Source organism: Vidua macroura, chromosome Z (assembly GCF_024509145.1).
Source record: "Vidua macroura isolate BioBank_ID:100142 chromosome Z, ASM2450914v1, whole genome shotgun sequence".
In the NCBI taxonomy this organism is placed as follows: Eukaryota; Metazoa; Chordata; class Aves; order Passeriformes; family Viduidae; genus Vidua; species Vidua macroura.
This window is the reverse complement of record NC_071611.1, coordinates 30905670-30923752: the sequence shown is the minus strand read 5'-3', so window position 1 is coordinate 30923752 and position 18083 is coordinate 30905670. Positions and strand designations below refer to the sequence as shown.

The 18083-nt window shown below is 39.7% G+C and overlaps 1 long non-coding RNA gene across 4 annotated transcripts in view; it reads left to right on the top strand.

The window, feature by feature from the left end:
* LOC128822630 (uncharacterized) overlaps positions 1-18083 on the top strand; it is a 52980-nt gene that overhangs the window by 13466 nt on the left and 21431 nt on the right. Inside the window, exons 1-2 of one of the 4 annotated variants that reach the window (XR_008441530.1) lie at positions 963-1026; positions 1113-1269. The exons of the other annotated variants lie outside the window; for them this stretch is intronic. This is a non-coding gene — a long non-coding RNA (uncharacterized LOC128822630). Of the gene's footprint in view, positions 1-962; positions 1027-1112; positions 1270-18083 lie in introns of those variants that run through there. 4 annotated transcript variants of the gene reach the window in all.

The window sequence follows — 18083 nt, the reverse complement described above, 5'->3', positions numbered from 1 at the left end:
CAATGGTTTGCATGCTTATTGAAGGATCCCGGAGACTACAACCCCCTCCCCAAAAGGTGCTCTGGCTGGGAGTGGGGGTTCTGCAAAATTCAATAATCAGCCTTATCTCCTTGTGCTCCTTCAGCTGATGCTCAGGCAAGCCAGTGACAGCGGGCCTGGTATTAGCTCCATCAGGTATTCTAAAAACATATTTTTTCATGTATATTGTTTAGAACACCAGTGAAATGGTAGATATTAACTGATGATACACATGTAAAAGCATATAAATGTATGTGATTGGGCAGCAGTTTAGTTATATCTGAAGGGATTGCTCACTACTAACACAGAAAAAAGACTGGAAACTGTTCTTGTGATCTCTCACATAAATTAAAACTACACAGGTGAAAACTGTCCATGTTTGCATTGAATGTATATCTCTTAATTGTTTACATTTTATGTTGTCTCTAGGAGTAATCAAAAATCAGAATAATTTCAATTGGGCAACTTATTATGTAGTTATAATAGAATAACAGAATTATAACATAATAACAGAATAATGAACTCTCATTACATAATATTTTATTATTTTAGTAAATATTAATATTTTACTGTTGTATATTATATATTGATAATAATATAAATCACATACTATAAAATAATACCTAAAATAATATTTATTAATTATATATAATAAATTGTTGCTATTAGTAAATTAGTCAATTATCATTATTCTCAAGAATAATTATAATAGAGTAATGGAATAATAAATTATTCCAGTAATTCTTGTTACACTGAAATAAAATCAAATAATTTCCTATGACTACAAAGGAAATAGACCTGATGCCATGAATGAGCATTTTGTCAGAGAACTGGCTTTTAATTTCTTTGTTTTCTGCTGGTTCCTTTATTGTGATATGTGGAGTACAAGGGGCTTGATCTGATCAAACAGCTTGTCTTGTGGTCAGCTGCCTCATCGGGTGCACGTCAAATGCCCTGCCAAGGTTGGTGATGATTCTGCTGAGAAGGAACAGCTTCATCAGTGACTGCGTAAGAGCCTGGGGAGTTGGTCTGGGTGACAGGCAGGTGTCACCTCAGATATATATAATATGTATGCATTTCTTCAATATTCTCAGGTGTTGCTATTTACAGCCTTTCCTGCTAAGCCTGTTAAGTCACTATATTTATGAAGTAATTGTCATCATACAAGGGATGCAACTCTACAGTCACTCTTCTCCTACCACTGTCCTCTCAGTCTATGGATCTGGCAGGTGGACAAAACAAATCCTCAAGGTGAGAGCATGCAGATCACAATCCCTGCCAGTCTCCTTGACACACATCTTTTCTTCCACCAAAGCAATTACCCTGTGATGTAGCAAGTGTCCAAAAAATCTACCCCACAAAAAGACTGAAAGACCTATCACAAAAATGAGGGAGACCCAAGAGTATCTCTCAATTACTTTCAGTATTTGTGACCCCCGACAAGCAACATGGATGGAGAACAGAACAAGGGTAAAGAGGCTTTTCTAAAAGGTTGGGAAGGAGAGATAAGTCAGAGTGACAGAAGACGGCATTTTTCTATTCTCATAGAAGACAGGACTGCTTTTCAAACTTTGACTCCACATCAGCCGGTCGCAAATTTCATTGGCAGGCTATTGCCAAAACTCAATCCCAGTGCTCCCCGTACTCACATGGATGGGGTGGCAGGTAACATAGGTGTGCACGTCTTATGTACTGTCTTATTTATTTACTGTAAAAACTGTGTAATTGGTTTCCATCTGCATTGAGCTCTTTACTGGGGTTTCATCTTACTTCTAAAGCCCTTGTGAGGGTTGTAGCAATAGGAATATTAGACATTTCAGTGATGCCTTTTCCTGCTTACCTACATAGTCTTCTCTGATATACCTGCTTTCAGATTTCAGGTCTTTCTGTCCCTTTGAATCACAGCTTTGTGAGCCGTGTTTCAAGGCAAATGTTCAATTAATGCAAATTCTCTTTAACTCAGTTGCTGCTGATAGGAGAGGTGGTTGATTCACACATCTCCACAAAATCTGAGATTTGGAGCTTTATTTTAGAGACTCCAGTGATTCAGGAGTCTGTGTGTGAAGGGAGCCCTAAATTTTGTGAGAAGCTTTCTGTTTTCCAGAGTGCAGGCAGTGGGGTTGTAAAACTGGACCAATCCTTTAAATGAAAATGACTGAAGCCACCTTTGATTGTGTCTAGATACCAAACATAAAGAAGATCAATAGGTCTAAGTAGTGGTGCCTAAAACCTGCACAACAGGTGTTTCAGAGGTTTTACTTTGAGCTGAGGATGTAGGTGTTACTCATCTCTTTAAGATACTGCTGCCTCAGGCCTGTAATGCACACTTAACTGGACCCTGTCCCAGCCCCATGTTATATCACAGCAGATACAAGTCTTCCACAATGTTTTTATGTTCACTGTCCAATGCTGAATTTATTCCTGGGAATTAATGGTTAAAGAGGTGATGTCACCACTTCACCCAGGTATTTTTCTATCTAATGTCAGGTCCCACTCTGAGTTAACTGGTGGGCTTCTGCACTCCCTCAAAGGCACTCTTTCCCATGAAGCTCAGTTCTGTTCTCAACAAAATATTAATAAATAGGTAGGAATGTGCATAATTTTTAGAATTACAGAATAAGGAGATTAATAAAGAATGACATCTGTAGTGTACATGCAATTGTTTCTGCCATCTTCCATGTGATCTCCCTGCAATTGCCCAGGCACTTGCACAAGTGCAAAGCAAGTCATGCTGTCAGGCTATTGCATTTTGGTTTTTTAGAAGTGACTGGACAAGGTAATTTCCCATCTTAAATAATTATAATTCTGTGCTGTTCATCCTATTTGCTGGTAAATTTCTCTTTTTTCTGCCAGTTTTTTAGAAAGCTTCCTGTGAACTTCAAGAAGACACTGTCATTATTATCCTATCTTACTTTCACTTTTCCACAGTGCCTATAGGAGCCCAACACTGCTCAGGCTGCTGATTTGCTCTAAGTGTTCCTACCCTGGTAAAAAACAGTACTGGATATGACAACAGACCTCAGCCTTTGAATGTATGAAAGTTGGTGGCATCTGAAATTGGGTAGGCAAAATTGATCTACTAAATTTTCTCAATTTTGGCTTCCACAAAAATAATTTTAAAAAACCACATGGTTTTCCTGCTCAGAAAACATGTTAAGATGTTAAGAATGATGTGCTTTTTGAGGTAGGGGTGTTCCAGAAAACTTCATACTGAAGCTAAGTGATGAACTCTAAAGAAGTAAGCCATGGTTCAGTGCAAGCCAAACATCACCACCTTTAAGGAGGCTTAGAGAATATGTTGAGCTGAAGCACTCACAACTTAACTGAAACTGGAAAATCTGGCTAATGTTTATTCATGAAATATGCTATATTTACCTCTAAATGTGAACGACCTAGAAAATCTGGCATAATAGTTTTTGAATTTTTTAATTATAATTAAAACAAACAAACAAAAAACCGCTAAAGAACCAAATGGAGTCAAATTAGCACATTTTTTCAAAAAGAAGTGGTGGCTCTCTAACCTTCTAGAATGTAGAAATAAATTCCTATGAGGTAAAAATTATATGGACTTTAAATGACTTGGTAAAGCCTACCAAGAGAAGCTGCAAAAGAAACAAAGAGGACAAATACACATAGGAAAAACTTCCTTTTTAGAAGGGACACTGGCTAAGGGAGAATAAAGAATAGGAGGTAAACTGCTGACATAGCAAAGCAGAAACTTTAAAAAGTGTTTTCAATAGAATAGGTTTCTGCTCTAGAAACAATAAAGTAAAACTATTTGAATCACATTGTCTCACATGAACTTGTCAATTTCAATGAAATTTGCTATGAAAAGGGTAAAATTGAGTAATCTGCACATTGCAGTTTTAAATATGCTGCAACATTTCTTTATAACTATAATTTAATTTCGTGGCCTGAACATTTAATGTTACTATTCTATTATATTTTCAATTTATTATAAAATTATATTCTACAGCAAGAATATTTGGGCAAACTCATGATAACTACAGATGAAAAGTATCCCAATTGTCCTAAAATCTTTTTTCCCCATAAGTTTTTGCTCTGCATGAAATTGAAATTTTCCTTCTGGACAAGAATTAAAAAAGAAACAAAAACCAAACAAAAAATCCCAAGTTTTCAAACCATTAACATTTTATTTAGGATACTGCTTTTCCATTTAATAATAAAAAGATGGACCAAGTCACTCTCTAGAACTAACATTCACACACATACGTTATTCCTCAGATGCCCATGGCATGTCTACAGGGCACATCTACAATGAATTTACTGATTCTCTACCTAAGACAGCTCATTCGTTGTGCTTACAAATAGTGTTGTATGGAGATATCTGTAATTACGTGCAGATGTTGAGAAAACAGACCCAGAGTATAATTTTCCAAAGTGTGTAGAAGTCTCAGGCAGTCACCAGTCTGGACAAACAGAGGTGTTCTCAACAGACCTTAGCTCAGCAGCAGTGAGTGTCAGCAACCCTACCAGGCTATAAGGATCCACCACAAAAAGCTCCAAGAGACCACAATTCAATCACATAAATAAGAGTATGTTCTCACCTGGAGGGCTGTGTTCAGTTCTCACCTCTCCATCCCACAGGTGAGACAGAAATGTTAAAAACTCAGGGACACCTTCACACACAAGAAAAGCTTAGAGGCCTGGAAAAGCTTTCATGCCACAAAGTGTAGAAAAGACCAGCAGCACTCTTGTTTGTGTTTTGCTCTGAAAGGAGCACCCAAAGGGTCGATAAGTTGCTAAGCTCTGTTCCCTGAGTGAGCACTGGTGTTCAAATGTGTGTAAGTGTGAGCCTGGGCAAAGAATGTACATAGCTTCAGACAGGTTCAGAATAACTTAGAACAAAATTAGGAGCTGAGGTAGAGTGCAGGAAAATTCAGTGGTAAATAGTTTTAAGCAGTGCTCTTCACTCATAAATGGTCTTGCACTCAGGTATAGTCTTTCTGTGATGGAGTTTAAAAAGAAAAAAATGTTAATTAGGAGTCTTTAAAAGGGAATTTAAATTTTTTTAATGTAGTACTGAAAGTCTTTGTGTAATTCTGGAGATGGTGGCAAACATCTAGTTTATACAAGTGTATAACTGTTAAATCAATTTAGTCAGTGTCCTTGACAGAATGGTAACTTCCAAAAGGTTCTGCAAACAGATTTTAAATTGTATAATGAGTTAGGGACTGTTTTCATTTGAACCCAGTGTTTTCTGAGTGGGTAAGCCTAAAGATTGATAGATGCTCTCTGAAACCAGCTTAGCTGATTTGAACAGTCCATGAGGAGGGCTTTATTCCATCCGCAGTTCCTGTAGGTGAGCCCCTTCTCATAAGTGTAGATCTCTCACATAATGTCAGGAAGGGCTCCTGAGGCCTTGGGGGTTTGCCAAGGATGTTTTCCCTGCGGTACTGGGAGAGAACAGTGTCTGAGCAGCAGCCCTTGAGAGGTGTGCATCACTGGGTGACTCTGGGGAGGAGAAGAGGCCATGCCCCGGTCCAGCCCATGCCTGGCAGGAGTCAATGCTTCTTGCTCCTGCTGGCTCAGGTCAGCATCCCTGAAACCGCATTCTCTGGCTTTTTGGAGTGAGCTTTTCCACCCCTGTTAAGGACATTCTCTTTGTTTTTCAAGAAAAACTTTTGCATGACTTGAAATGACCACCAAAACCACAGTGGTTTTGTGCAACTAAATGGACCAATTCAAAGTCATGTGTAAAAGAGATATGCAAAATAAGACCCATAGACATCTGGGAGGCTCCTTGTCCCATTTGGTGACCTTGTTTTTGATTAATCTCTGACATAATATCTGGACAGCTCTACCTCTTTCCAAAAAAAACCTGCCTTCTATCAAATTCAAAATTTTCCCATATTTGTTTAGGTGAAATCAGTTATTTTGCAAGTTACTCTGTATGCCTTGTGCAAATTTAGGTTCTTTTCTGGCCTATAGATGTCTAAAACCACTGCTCCAATATTTCAGTTTTTTCTTATGGATTAGAAAAATTTCACAGCCTCTTTCTGTGAACAGAAAAAAAGTGATTTCTTCTACATTGCTACATGCAGAAACTTTTTTTAGCACATGGCAGATATCTGTGTGATTCAAGTGAAGCTGATTATTTTTAATGCAATATGAAATACATCTTAATATAAATACATTCCATGTGGAATTCAGTGATAGTGTCTTGAAAATATTGTAATCATTAGTGCAAAGCCACAACAAAAAAACCTGTTAACTCTGTGCTGCTATTCTCCCATTTCTCCCTGCTAGAATGGGTCACATCTGCAGTATTATGTAGGTGTTTTTTTGATATACAGTACTGCATTATACACATATTCAAAATGGTGAGAACACTAAAGTGTGAAATAGCTTACTCCTGAAAATGTTCATGGCAGGATGTAGGTGCAGCATCTTGCTTCTAAGCCAGCACATATGTCTGGATCAATGACCTGAACTGGCAAGGGTCTGCTGTAAGGAATCCATTACCAGGGTCTGCCACAATGCAGTTTTGTGCAGAGAAGCTGAATAGTGAGATAGGAGCAATCAAAATACATATATCATAAATCACCAGTAAAATTTGCTATGTTCAGTTCCCGTAACATTTCCCCTCCGTTATTACCTTCTATTACAACTGATTTAGCAGAACAATGATAATGAAAATGTTTTGTTGGAGACTAGGCCTCTTCAATTGTGCTGCTGCCCTTGGAATCAATTTCTTTTCTTTCAGCTTGACCTTGCTATCTATTTTCCTCAGTATTCATCTGTAAAATCTTGAACTTCCTTAGACCTTCCCCCATCCCCCAGATACCTGCTGCAAGGAACATTTTTACAAGGAAACTGGAGACTGAAAGGCTCAACAGAACCTGAATGCACTCTATCTAACATGTGCCTCATTAACACAAAACACATTAGCCCAATCCTGTTTCCTCAGAGTACAGCAGAGGCAACTTAGTTTGCATGTCTGAATAGACTGCTTTAGATAATATTATGTGTCTTCAGACTTGCAAGAATTATTTCCATGATGTATAAGGAAATATTTACTCTATCACCAGTGGATTCATGGAGCATAATAAGCATTTAATTTTTTCCCATTCTTATATCGCCACTTGCATTAATGTTAGGCTGGGATTGAACTGAAAATAAAGTGCCAATTTCAGCATACAAGCTAGGGAAGACAAGCAATAAATAAAACAGAAAAAGAGCCATCCTACCAGCCATGAAAACAAAACCATATTTAAAAAGAATAACATTGCAGAATCCCAAGTTGTCTCTCCATGCTCCATGCAAGCCCTGCTGGGAAGCCATTAGTGAGGAGCAGTCTGCTGCACTAGGGACACTGGTCACTGGCAGAGAGGAGTGAGGAGGGTGGGCTGTGGTGGCATGACCAATGTGCCCCTTCAGATGAGTGTGCATCAAATGCATGGCAGCCAGCAGAACAGCCACAGCCCATGAGCCTGACACTGCCATCCTTCTCCCTGAGGGTTTCAGCCTGCAAGTAGTGGTGCTCCCAGAACAGGCATGCATACCAGGAGCTCAGCAAAATGAAAAAAAAGCAACCAGTCAGGAAAGAAGTACAGGGAAGGTGCTGGTTTTCCCTGGTCAGTTCTGCCATGTTAGTGCAGAGAGCCTGGGTTGCAGTTTACCTACTTCAAGCAGTCCAGTCTCCATGGAAATCAGCTAAGAAGGGCTGTGAGCCTGTGTTTGGGGTACCTTTGGTTTACAGAGGACACAGCATGATGTTCCAGCATGGGATGCTCTGCTACCATGTTAAGACTTCCTCCTGGGCAGGTTTCTGTTGGGGTGCATCTCATGAGTGAGGGGTGGGTGCAGAAGGTGCCTTGGGCCCCTGTATGGAAAGAAATGTGCCCTCTGGGTGAGGACTGGAAAGATTCTTGCTAATGTGTTTGGGTCTAAGACGTAACAGCATCCATGCTTTCCCCAGGATGCTTCTTTCTCTCTGCAGCTCCAAGGCAGGATTGATTGGCCTCCTCCAACACATGTATGGCTTCCCCAGTTCTGGAGTAACTGTGGGGGTAAAGAAATAATGAGCAAAACTGTAGAAGTGTGTACTTTTTTCATCTGGAATAGAGTTAATTTTCTTAAACCAAGAAAAAGTGTATTAGCATGAGAATTTGAAATAAAAGAAATAATGAAATATATTCGCTATGTTAGAGAGCACAGCTGTACTGGTGATATAGAGAAGTCCCTTGCCTGGCCGGGGCTTGCAGATGTCAGATGTGAGAAACATTGTGAGATGTTTCATTCTTGTTACCACAGTCAAGCAATCTGTCAGGGAACCAGTTTTGCTTTAGCTAACAGCTGAGACAAGAGAATGATATTCAGTTACAAGCTGCTCTTCCGAGTGCTCAGAGGCAGTCCTGGCCCCTCTGGGTATGCTCTATGTCCCAGGTTGGGGTTGCTTCCCTCAGGAGCACACTGGTTTCACAAGAAGTGGAGTGTGGTCACCTCGGGGCTGCCAAGCTGATCTCTGCCTACCACTGCTGCCTGGTCCCACTGCTGTCTCCATCCAAAAAGTGAATTAATAACCAGAAAATGAGATAGAAATGGGGAATGGAAGGGTCTTGACATTTGAATGTAATCAGGAGCACGCAGCGTGGGAGAGTAAAGGTTTCTTCCTGTCCCTGTGTTTACTGCTGCCTGCACATTGACTTGTTTCCTGACATATGAGCCATGACTTGAAAGGAATTCAGACTCCTGCAAATTTTGCATCGCACTTCAATGTGGCCTCTGGGATTGAATGAAGGCAAGTCTATTACACAGTTGCTATGGTAACCCTGGCAAAGCCATGATGAAGAGTGCTGATGCCATCGGCCCAGCAGAGGCACAGGTGGTGGCACAGGCAGCGCAGTCTGGCAGGGTTGCACCATGAGGGGTGCAGTGCCTGTGCATTCACCTTGCCTGCACCCCGCCAGGCTGCCCCTTGGACAGGCCTGTGCCTTGTGGATGGAGAATCAGAAGACACCAAGTCCCCTTCCAGGGTCTGTCAAAATTAGCCCTTACTTTATTCTGGGGGAATCAGGCTCCTGCGGTAAAGGTGAGAGGGGTGTCCGTCGTTTGATACAGGTGACATGAATCCTGTTGTCTGGCTCTTGGAGGATCAGTGGTGAGCCTGTAAGGACAGCCTGTGCTTGCTAAAGAGGGCATTTATAGTGATGGATTTTAATCATTAAAATGATTTTATAACAAAGAAACAAAGGAAGCTTGATTTCTCTTTTCTCCTTCTCTTGTGAGCAATCTCAGCTTTGCAGATATTGATTCTTCTTGCTCAGGTGGACTTCATTTATTTTCTGTCATGGAGATGAATATTTATTTTTAGTAAATTCTATTCTAGCCTTTTTGCCTTCATCTTTTTCCCTTCTGAATGGTCAGTTATGGAAGACCATATTTCCCCTTTTTGCTTGAGCAACAACAGTACAGTTTGTCGTGACCTGCAATTGTGATAATAGTTCAATTCAAAGCGTCCCAGCTTCAGCTTCAGTGTGCAGTAACTAAATCCAGGATTGAAAAGCACTGACAATGGGAGAGTAAAACCTGCCTCTGACACTTGATAAGATGATGATGATTATTATTATTATTATAGAAAGCAAAAAGCTTTTGCTTTATTTTCTATTGCTTTGCAGACCTCATAAGGCCCTGCTCAGATTTCTGCATAGTTAATTTGGCAGTTTATAAATTACCACATTATGTTAACACTGAATGCTTCAAAACACAAATATATGCACAGAGGGCTTGAATATTTGAAGTGTTTTAGTACTATAGGGAAATAATTTTGTTGTCAAGCTGTGGCAAATATAGAAGTGCTAGGGGATACATGACCATTTCATCGGGACGGTGTCAATGATGACCTGTGAACATCCAAGGGGAGAAATCATCTTTTATCACTGTTGTATATGATGCAGGTCCAGATGGAGGATAAAACATGCATGAGTTGCCTGCAGCTCTGAAAATAATTATACTCATTTGCCAGAAATGTAGAAAGTGCATTCAACCAAGTTACCACCCATCATAGTGACACTCCGTTTGCATACTGATGAAGTTTAAAGCCAGAGACAATGATGTTGGTATCAATAGCAGAGGGGGCTGGGAATCACCAGTGCTATAGGATTAACAGTGCCATCATTTTATATTACGCAGCATTTCACTTATCTGCATATCAAAAACTCCTAGTGCTGACACTTGTGTAGCTGTTTAAAAGATGGGTTTGCTTTGAGGCTCCAAACATTACAAGACATTCTGGGGAACAGAGAATGAAGACTATTATATCCACCCCCTGTGAAGAGTTTCTCTGCAATTACGTTGGGTGTGCTGCGAATGTACACACAGACCTGTGTGTGCAGGGCAGGGAGTCACACATGCTCTGCACACTTGCAGTGCCTCCCCTCGCCTCCAGAAGGCTGCACTGCAATGTGAGCAAAAACCAGCATGCACATGCTAGGCTCTGGTGCCACTGCAGAGTAATTGATGAATGGGTTTTATAGTTATTTCATTCACTGATGTGTACAGCATCTTTTCCTATTATAATGAAGAACCTTAGGTACAGTGACAAACATACTGATCATTATTAAGAAAAATAACTAACTAAATCTTGTAAAAGGATGTTAACATAGCACATACCCAGGTCTAGGGGGAAGATCTTGTTTACCTATATTCTGTAGTATACTGCAAGCTAGAGGACATATGTCATAAAAACATGTAAGTCAGTTATGTTTTATAAAATCATAATTTAAGCATCCAACTTTATTTTGGTTCTGGTAAATCTAGTATGTAATCACCATAATGACATAAGGACCCGAGATGATCTCTGATGTAATTCCATAGATAATTTATGTGACACTACTAATGAATCACATCCATGTGTTTTATAGTTTCATATAATCCCTACAGTTTGATACTTTATTTTTTCAGTTCTTTAAAAAAATGTCTTTGAAAGGAAAATGGATGACTAAATTATAAAAGTGTGCTTGCTCAACAATGTAGCAGGCTGGCCTAGATCTAAGTGTACCACTAGGCAAAATTAATCCTTGTTTTATGCAAACAAAAAAGAGCAAAGGAACTATGGTCTTTGCAGTCTCACTGCTTGTGAGCCCATTTTCTTTTCTTAGTGCCACATTTTACTGAGCAATAATGCAGTTTTTATGAAGTCCAGCTGCCATCAGAGGCCTCAGAACAGCATACACTAATGCTGCCATTAGTGTACGTTGTCTTATTAACATGTACTCTATGCCATTTATAGGGACACTCCTGGCATTCAGCTGAAGAGCAACCAATCAGAAGAAATATCTTTCAGTTCTTTGGCCAGGAAAAAAACAATGATGGTGATTTGAGTAAGGAAAAATCTAGGAATTGAAATGCATCCAGATCAGACCTGAAAAGTAAATTCTTGGGCCAGAGGGATTAAAAAAAAAGAAAAAACTTGATTGAACTAAGGATGCATAAAGTAAGTAAAACTTTATTATGAAGAAATTAGTCTACCAGAGAAGCAAAACAAGGCCATGAGATTGTTTTCAGCCCTAATTTCACAGCATAACTCAACATCTAAAATAAAGAAAAAATACCAATACCTGCAGGAAAAAAAGAAAAAAGTTTGAATTACCCCAAACATAAAACATGACCTTACAACAGTATTTCTGCAGCCATAGTAAGGGAGATACTCAGTACTCAGGTGGGTATCTAAGCATAAGGGAAGCCAAAGGTAGTTGGAACCAAGTTTCATAAGGGAACATTCTGAAGCATAGAGCATGGTTGCACAATCTCATCCCTGGCCTTTGTGCTACAGAAACCTGACTGTCAGGGACCTTTCCAGTTGCCAGTTTATTAATAACTCCTTAACTTACAAACAGGCATTGCAGTCTTGGCAAAAGGGCAAGGTCAGCTACCATCTGACTGGGCAAGGGTATTTTCAGTGGGAAGCGGTACCTCTGGGGGTCTCTGAAATGCACCAGTGGGACCATCTCCTGCATCATTCACTGGGCCAAATGAAGCAGAAGCTTCTAGAAATCTTGATTCTGTCCAGCTGCTGAACAAGACCTGCCACTACCTATAATGCAAAATTCATAAAAATTCCAGTGTCAAAAGGGATCAGTTAAAAACTGCATAATGAAATTGCAAGAACAAGTGGAGATAATTTAACCAGGACTTTCCCCTCTCTCTGCAAGCTGTAACCACAAGGAGGTAACTCAACAGAAAGAAGCTTTATTTCTGGCAATGAGTGGTTCTCAGATAGTTGATGCTCTTAGCAGGCTTCATTGAACTCATGCAGAGAGGACAAACTACAAAGATGTCATACATAAATTCGAGAAATCCTGAGCCCTGCATAAGCATATTTGCTTTCATAAGACTGTTCAGCATATGGTTTCTATGTTTTTAGATCAAGACAAGATGAAGAAAGGAAGAAAACAGAAGTCCTCTGAATGATTGAACCCCAAGGGATCAATCTAGCTGGCGGGCTGGAATGGTTAACTGTGCCCCTGATTGGGCATGAGGCCCTTGTGCCAGACAATCTGGGGAACAAATAGAGGACCCATAAATAACTTATGACAAGACAGTGAGAATTTGCCAGGCAAACATAGTTGGGTACTTCTGCCTGAAGCTGAGGGAAAGCAGAGAGTACTGTACAGTGTGTGCACTGGGGGATCTGAAACAGCATGAAAATAGTCAAGTGCCAAGAAGAGTCATAAGGATCAAAGTTGGAATTGATAAAAACTAGCACTGATATAAATACACTTTGGCAAAATATACAAGTCCAGACAGTGTTCAGCATTTAAAAAAGGATTAATTCCAAAGGATAACACAGTTTCAAAAAACTTCTAAGGATTTGCATAGTGCTCAACTTCGAGAGGATGACAACACTACCATTACACTCACAGGAAACCCTTTGCAAAGCAAGCCCTTTGCAACCCTTTGCAGTGCAAAGCATTCAGAATGACAGCTCAGGGTGGATGGACAACTCATAAAAGAAATGAAAGAATGCTGATCAGGAGGTGACCACTAGTCTACCCTTCTGCTCAAAGCAGCACTGTGACCAGCACCACATGAATCTGACATGACTTTTTCCATTCCAGTCTGTAAGACCTGCAAGGCTGGGGATTCACAATTGACTTTCAGTAACCCACCTCAGGGCTATGCTGCCCACCCTGACAAACTATTCTCCAATGGCCATTCAGTAACAACAGAATGGGAATGTGTGCCCACAGTGCTAGAAACTGTGATGTGAGCATGGCAAGGAAAGAGGCAGAAGAGGTGACTAATGAAACTGAACACTTACAGAGTAATCTATTTCTAAAAAAGGAATTTTGATCCAGGATATCAAAGACACATGAAGGCAAACCTTAAATATTGAGATAACTATTGAGGTCGTACTCTGAGCAAAAGTCTGTCTTACTCACAGGTGCCTCTGAAGATCATACTGATGCTGTGCTCATACATCTGACAGGTCTTATTTGAAGAGTTACAATGTATATGCCATAGGTATCAGTAAAAACTGGAAATTGGTACTTGTACATAGACCAGGATGCTTAGTCCTTATATGCAAAAGCTTTCAGAACTTTTTTTTCTGAGAGGTTAGTGTCAGTGCAGAGTGATTATATAACATTCATCATGATGGCCAAAATAGATGTTATTCAAGACTAAGGGGATTTCATTTTCTGTTAAGGTTTATGATTTGCCTCTTGAATGTAATAGTAAGAAAGATCTGCCTATTGCAAAAGCACTTTGTAGAGCACTTGACAATAGGAATAAAATGAAATCCAGAAGATTTCATATATTTATCAATGGGCTCAAAAAATATCTGAAATGAAAAATGGATTCTGATTGCTGTTGACATAGCTGGAAATAAAAATGAAATTAAAGTTAAAGAGGATACATCTAAATTAGATATTAGGAATAAATTCTTTACTGTGTGGTTGGTGATGCACTGGAACAGGTTGCCCAGAAAAGTTGTGCATGACCCATCCCTGGCAGTGTTCAAGGCCAGGCTGAATGGGGCCCTAAGTAACCTGGTGTAGTGGAAGATGTCCCTGCCCATGACAGGGGGGTTGGAAAAGGATGATTTTTGAGGTCACTTCCAACCCAAACCAATCTATGATTCTACGAAATGAGACCAGGCTCATGGTATGACATCCCAAATCACTGTAGATATGTTTATACTCTTTGATGAAGCCAAGTAATGTAGTCATGTCACAGACTATTGTTTCCAACACAAAAGGCAATACAACCAAAAATGTGATCATGCATATCACAGCTATTATTACCAGATGTAGAAACCTTGACATTTTGCAGTCTGAAAAAGGCCATGTATGTTTGTTGAACAAGACTTTCAAGCATGGAAGCCTTGTTTAGACAAGATAGTCTTGTTATCTTTCATGTAGTTTGGTGGAAAATGTCACCAAAATAGTAAACTTACTTTTGTTCACCATGACTATTCACTGCTTCTATTATGGAAAATGCAAAAAGGAAAAGTTGTCCCACATTGCTGTTCTAGTAAACAAAAGTCTGTAAAAACACCCCAAAACAACCCCTGAAAAACAGAATGCAAAGAAAGAGTTCCTATCATGTGAGGTTGTCTCCTAAAATGGGCACAAAGTACCAACAGTAGCTGAGCTGTTCTCCCTATCTCAGAAGTCTCATAGCAATAAGGGTATGAATAAAGTAAACACTTCAAGGAAAGGTGTCACACAAGCTTCAATAATTCTTTCTGGAAGCAGCTGAAAACAGAAGGGTTTGGACATGAGCAGAGTGTTACAGCTATGCAGAAGTTAGTTCTTTTAGTTAATACATGGGTTATAAGATTTCAAAACATTGTGTCAGAATAATTGTTAGTTATTATCAATTACATCTTTCATTGGAAGGGGTAAATAGGGAGATCTGAATCTTGAAAGGCTCCAATAGCACCTGATCGAAACAGGGGACAGAGATAATTGTGTTGTACAGACTTGATGTACTACAGCTTTCATTGGCAGTGGGTGGGCTTGGTCAGGCTCTTGGTGCTGAGCAATTAGTGAATATCTAAATACTGCAGAGATAAAAGCTGAGTTTCCTGGCAGATCTGATACTTCCAACAAAGGTATAGATGTCTAATATTTGTCTGGAGGTTAAAATCAGCACCAAGGACCAGTCTCAGCCAGGGTACTCAGAGGGCCTGGTAATAACAAGTCCACATCTCTGTTCAAAAGTATGCATAACTTCTGGTCTCACAACTGATCAAAGAGATTATGTTTTCGTAATGACCTGTTTCTTCACACTCAGAAACAGGAGTGCAACCTGGGGATTGTGAAACTTAAATATAAATTAATTGGAAAAACAAACAAATAAAAATTACTTGACTAAATATGTGTGTCAAAGAATAAAATAATTTTTAAAAAGCTTACATCAGCAAAAAGCAATGTGTTGGCTTGGGGTAAAATATTAGAATTTCCCAATCTAAGGAAAACATGTGTGAGCTAGAGTAGAATTTATAATCACTACTACATGCTGTAAAATATGTACCAATGTTGCAAGTTACTAATTCCAAGAAAAGGTGGGAAAAGACTTGATGGAAGAAGATGACTATAATGAGGCAGGTGTCGTTAAGTGAGATTGCAGGGGTGGGGATCCATTTGTCTTTCTACCTTGGTAATGTGTGTGTGTGTGGGGTGTTGTAACAATAAACATATGTATCAGTGTATTCCAGTTTTTATTATTCCAATTCTGGGTAAATAAATCATTACATAACCTATAAACCAAAACCTTCAGATCACTGGTCTTTTAGATATATGTTTTTCCATATGCACGGAATGAGTAATTTACCAAAGAAATGAGAAGCCATTGGACAGAAAATTCTCAAGAAACACTAGAAAATATACTATGTCTGGACTTCAGTCCAGATTTTACACACAGGTTTCTGCATGCACATGAACCCCTCACTAGAAAAATATTCTCTCATACAAGGAACATAGTGAGAAAACTTGCCACACACTTTAAAACTCTGCATCTAAGGCTGCATCAGCACAATTTACTTCAAGGAGTCTCCAGACAAGAACACACAGAAACACACACTAAACGTCCACCTGTGAAAAACTCATTCATCCCAACAACTTGATAATTAGTTTCAACTATTTACTAACATTTTTCAAACATTAACCAAATGTCCAAAGACACTCCAGACACTCAACAACCAGAGAAATGGGGCCCCATTAGAGAGCTGGAAGTGCATGAGGAGTAGGGATGCGTCACTGGTCCCATCAGGGGATGGGACCACGTCTGGGGAGACACTACTTCCAATGACCCTACTCTGGCTGAATGCCCAGGGAGGAATTTGAGCAGACATGAATTGATATCACTGCCAGGCACCAATGTATCTTGTACCTGTCCTTTTCCTGGATGATACATAAATAACTGGCTGTTCATCCACTGACAGATCATCCCACTTGCAGATGCTGGAAAGTGTCGTAACAAACCTTCTGTCCACACCTTTAAGCTCCTGGTCTAATTTCACAGCTGGAGCTTTGGCTTTCTGGGTGTAAGGAGCAAGCAGTTAAGAGCAGTCACCCTGACAGTCCATTTTATCCTAGCCCTGACAGGACTTGAGTCTTGCACAGAAGCAGCTCCTAAGCACACCAAGCTGAAGTGAACATTTGCTCCAGAAGACATACCACTGGCTTGCTCCACTAGTCCCCCTTACCATTGCTACCTTGCCCAGCCTTCGCCGTGAATAAAACTTACAGGTCAAACCAAAGCTCTTGATTGTTCTGCCTGCCTCTACCTCCACATCTACTTCTCTTCATTGTTACCTATTTAGAGCAGAACCTAAAAATGCAACAGGATGCACCAATACTTTAACAGCAAATAGCAGCTCCTCGTGCCGTCTCAGTGCACTGGCATGCGAGGAGGACCTGAAAAACATTCCTTCCCGGGAAGCCTGTCTATAAATATATGCTTTTCAGCATCTCTGAGATGTAACAGGGGAAAGATACAATAAAAAGTCATGTGGGAGGATTTCTTCATTTCGATTCAAAAGTTAATGCTTAAAGAAGAGTTAATGCTTAAAGAAGTTAGGAAGTTGATTAAATATCGGATTTGGACAGTCAGTTTCATTTATATTGGTAGAGGCTGTTGACTGGGCTTTAGTATGGTACTGCACATGCCAACAACCTGCAACATTGCTGTTAGCACTAGGGAAGTCCCTTGCTGTGTGTTTCGGCTTAACATGGAAAGAGCTATATGAACTAGACACGAATCTAGCATATTTAAAAAAAAAAGGTCAAGTCATATACAACATCTCCACATAGATATAGCTAACACCTCTGCTGTGGAAAAAAACCTTAAATGTCACCCAACCAATAAGGCATTTCTGATAAAAATGTCTCCAAGAAAGCAAAGGATCTCTGGGCCCTGAAAAAGTACTACTCTCTCAAAATCCTCACCTCCCTCCAGCCAGCAGTCTATGTGAAATTTTGTGAAGTGAAAAAAGTACATACTTACTTATTTCTGAGTGCACAATAAAAAAACTTGTGTATAACTGAGAAATCTTTGAGATCTGGAGTGTAATGGAAAAGCAGACAAAATTGCTATTCCTTTTTTTGTAAGTGCTCAGGAGAAGCACACTGGAGCAAAGTGAATCCTCTAGTAATTGACCCCCATGGAAGCACTGAGGGACAGCAGAGTCAGAGGGAGACAGGGCTTAATTCAGATCAGGTGTGACTATGTTATGTTGAGTTGTTAAGACCATGTCAAAAGAATTGTTTCTCTGTCCTTTTTCTCCACCCTATTCCTATGCGGTTGGGCTCTTTGGAGCCCCTTGTTTTACATCCAGATATGGAAATAGTCACAATCAATTTTAAACTAGTTAACTGTGCCCAAATCTGTCCTTTCAGGTTGCTGAGCTCACTTTTTTTTATAGTGTTTTCCTTTTTTATTTTTTCCCCTTTGTTTTAATACAGTTCTGGCACATAAGTAGTTTGTATAAAAACTTTGTAATATTGTACATTCCTAATCCTGTGCTATCACTTTTCATGTTGTGGCTGGTAGATACATTTGGTTGTAAACATTTGATCTGGATTATTTTTGTT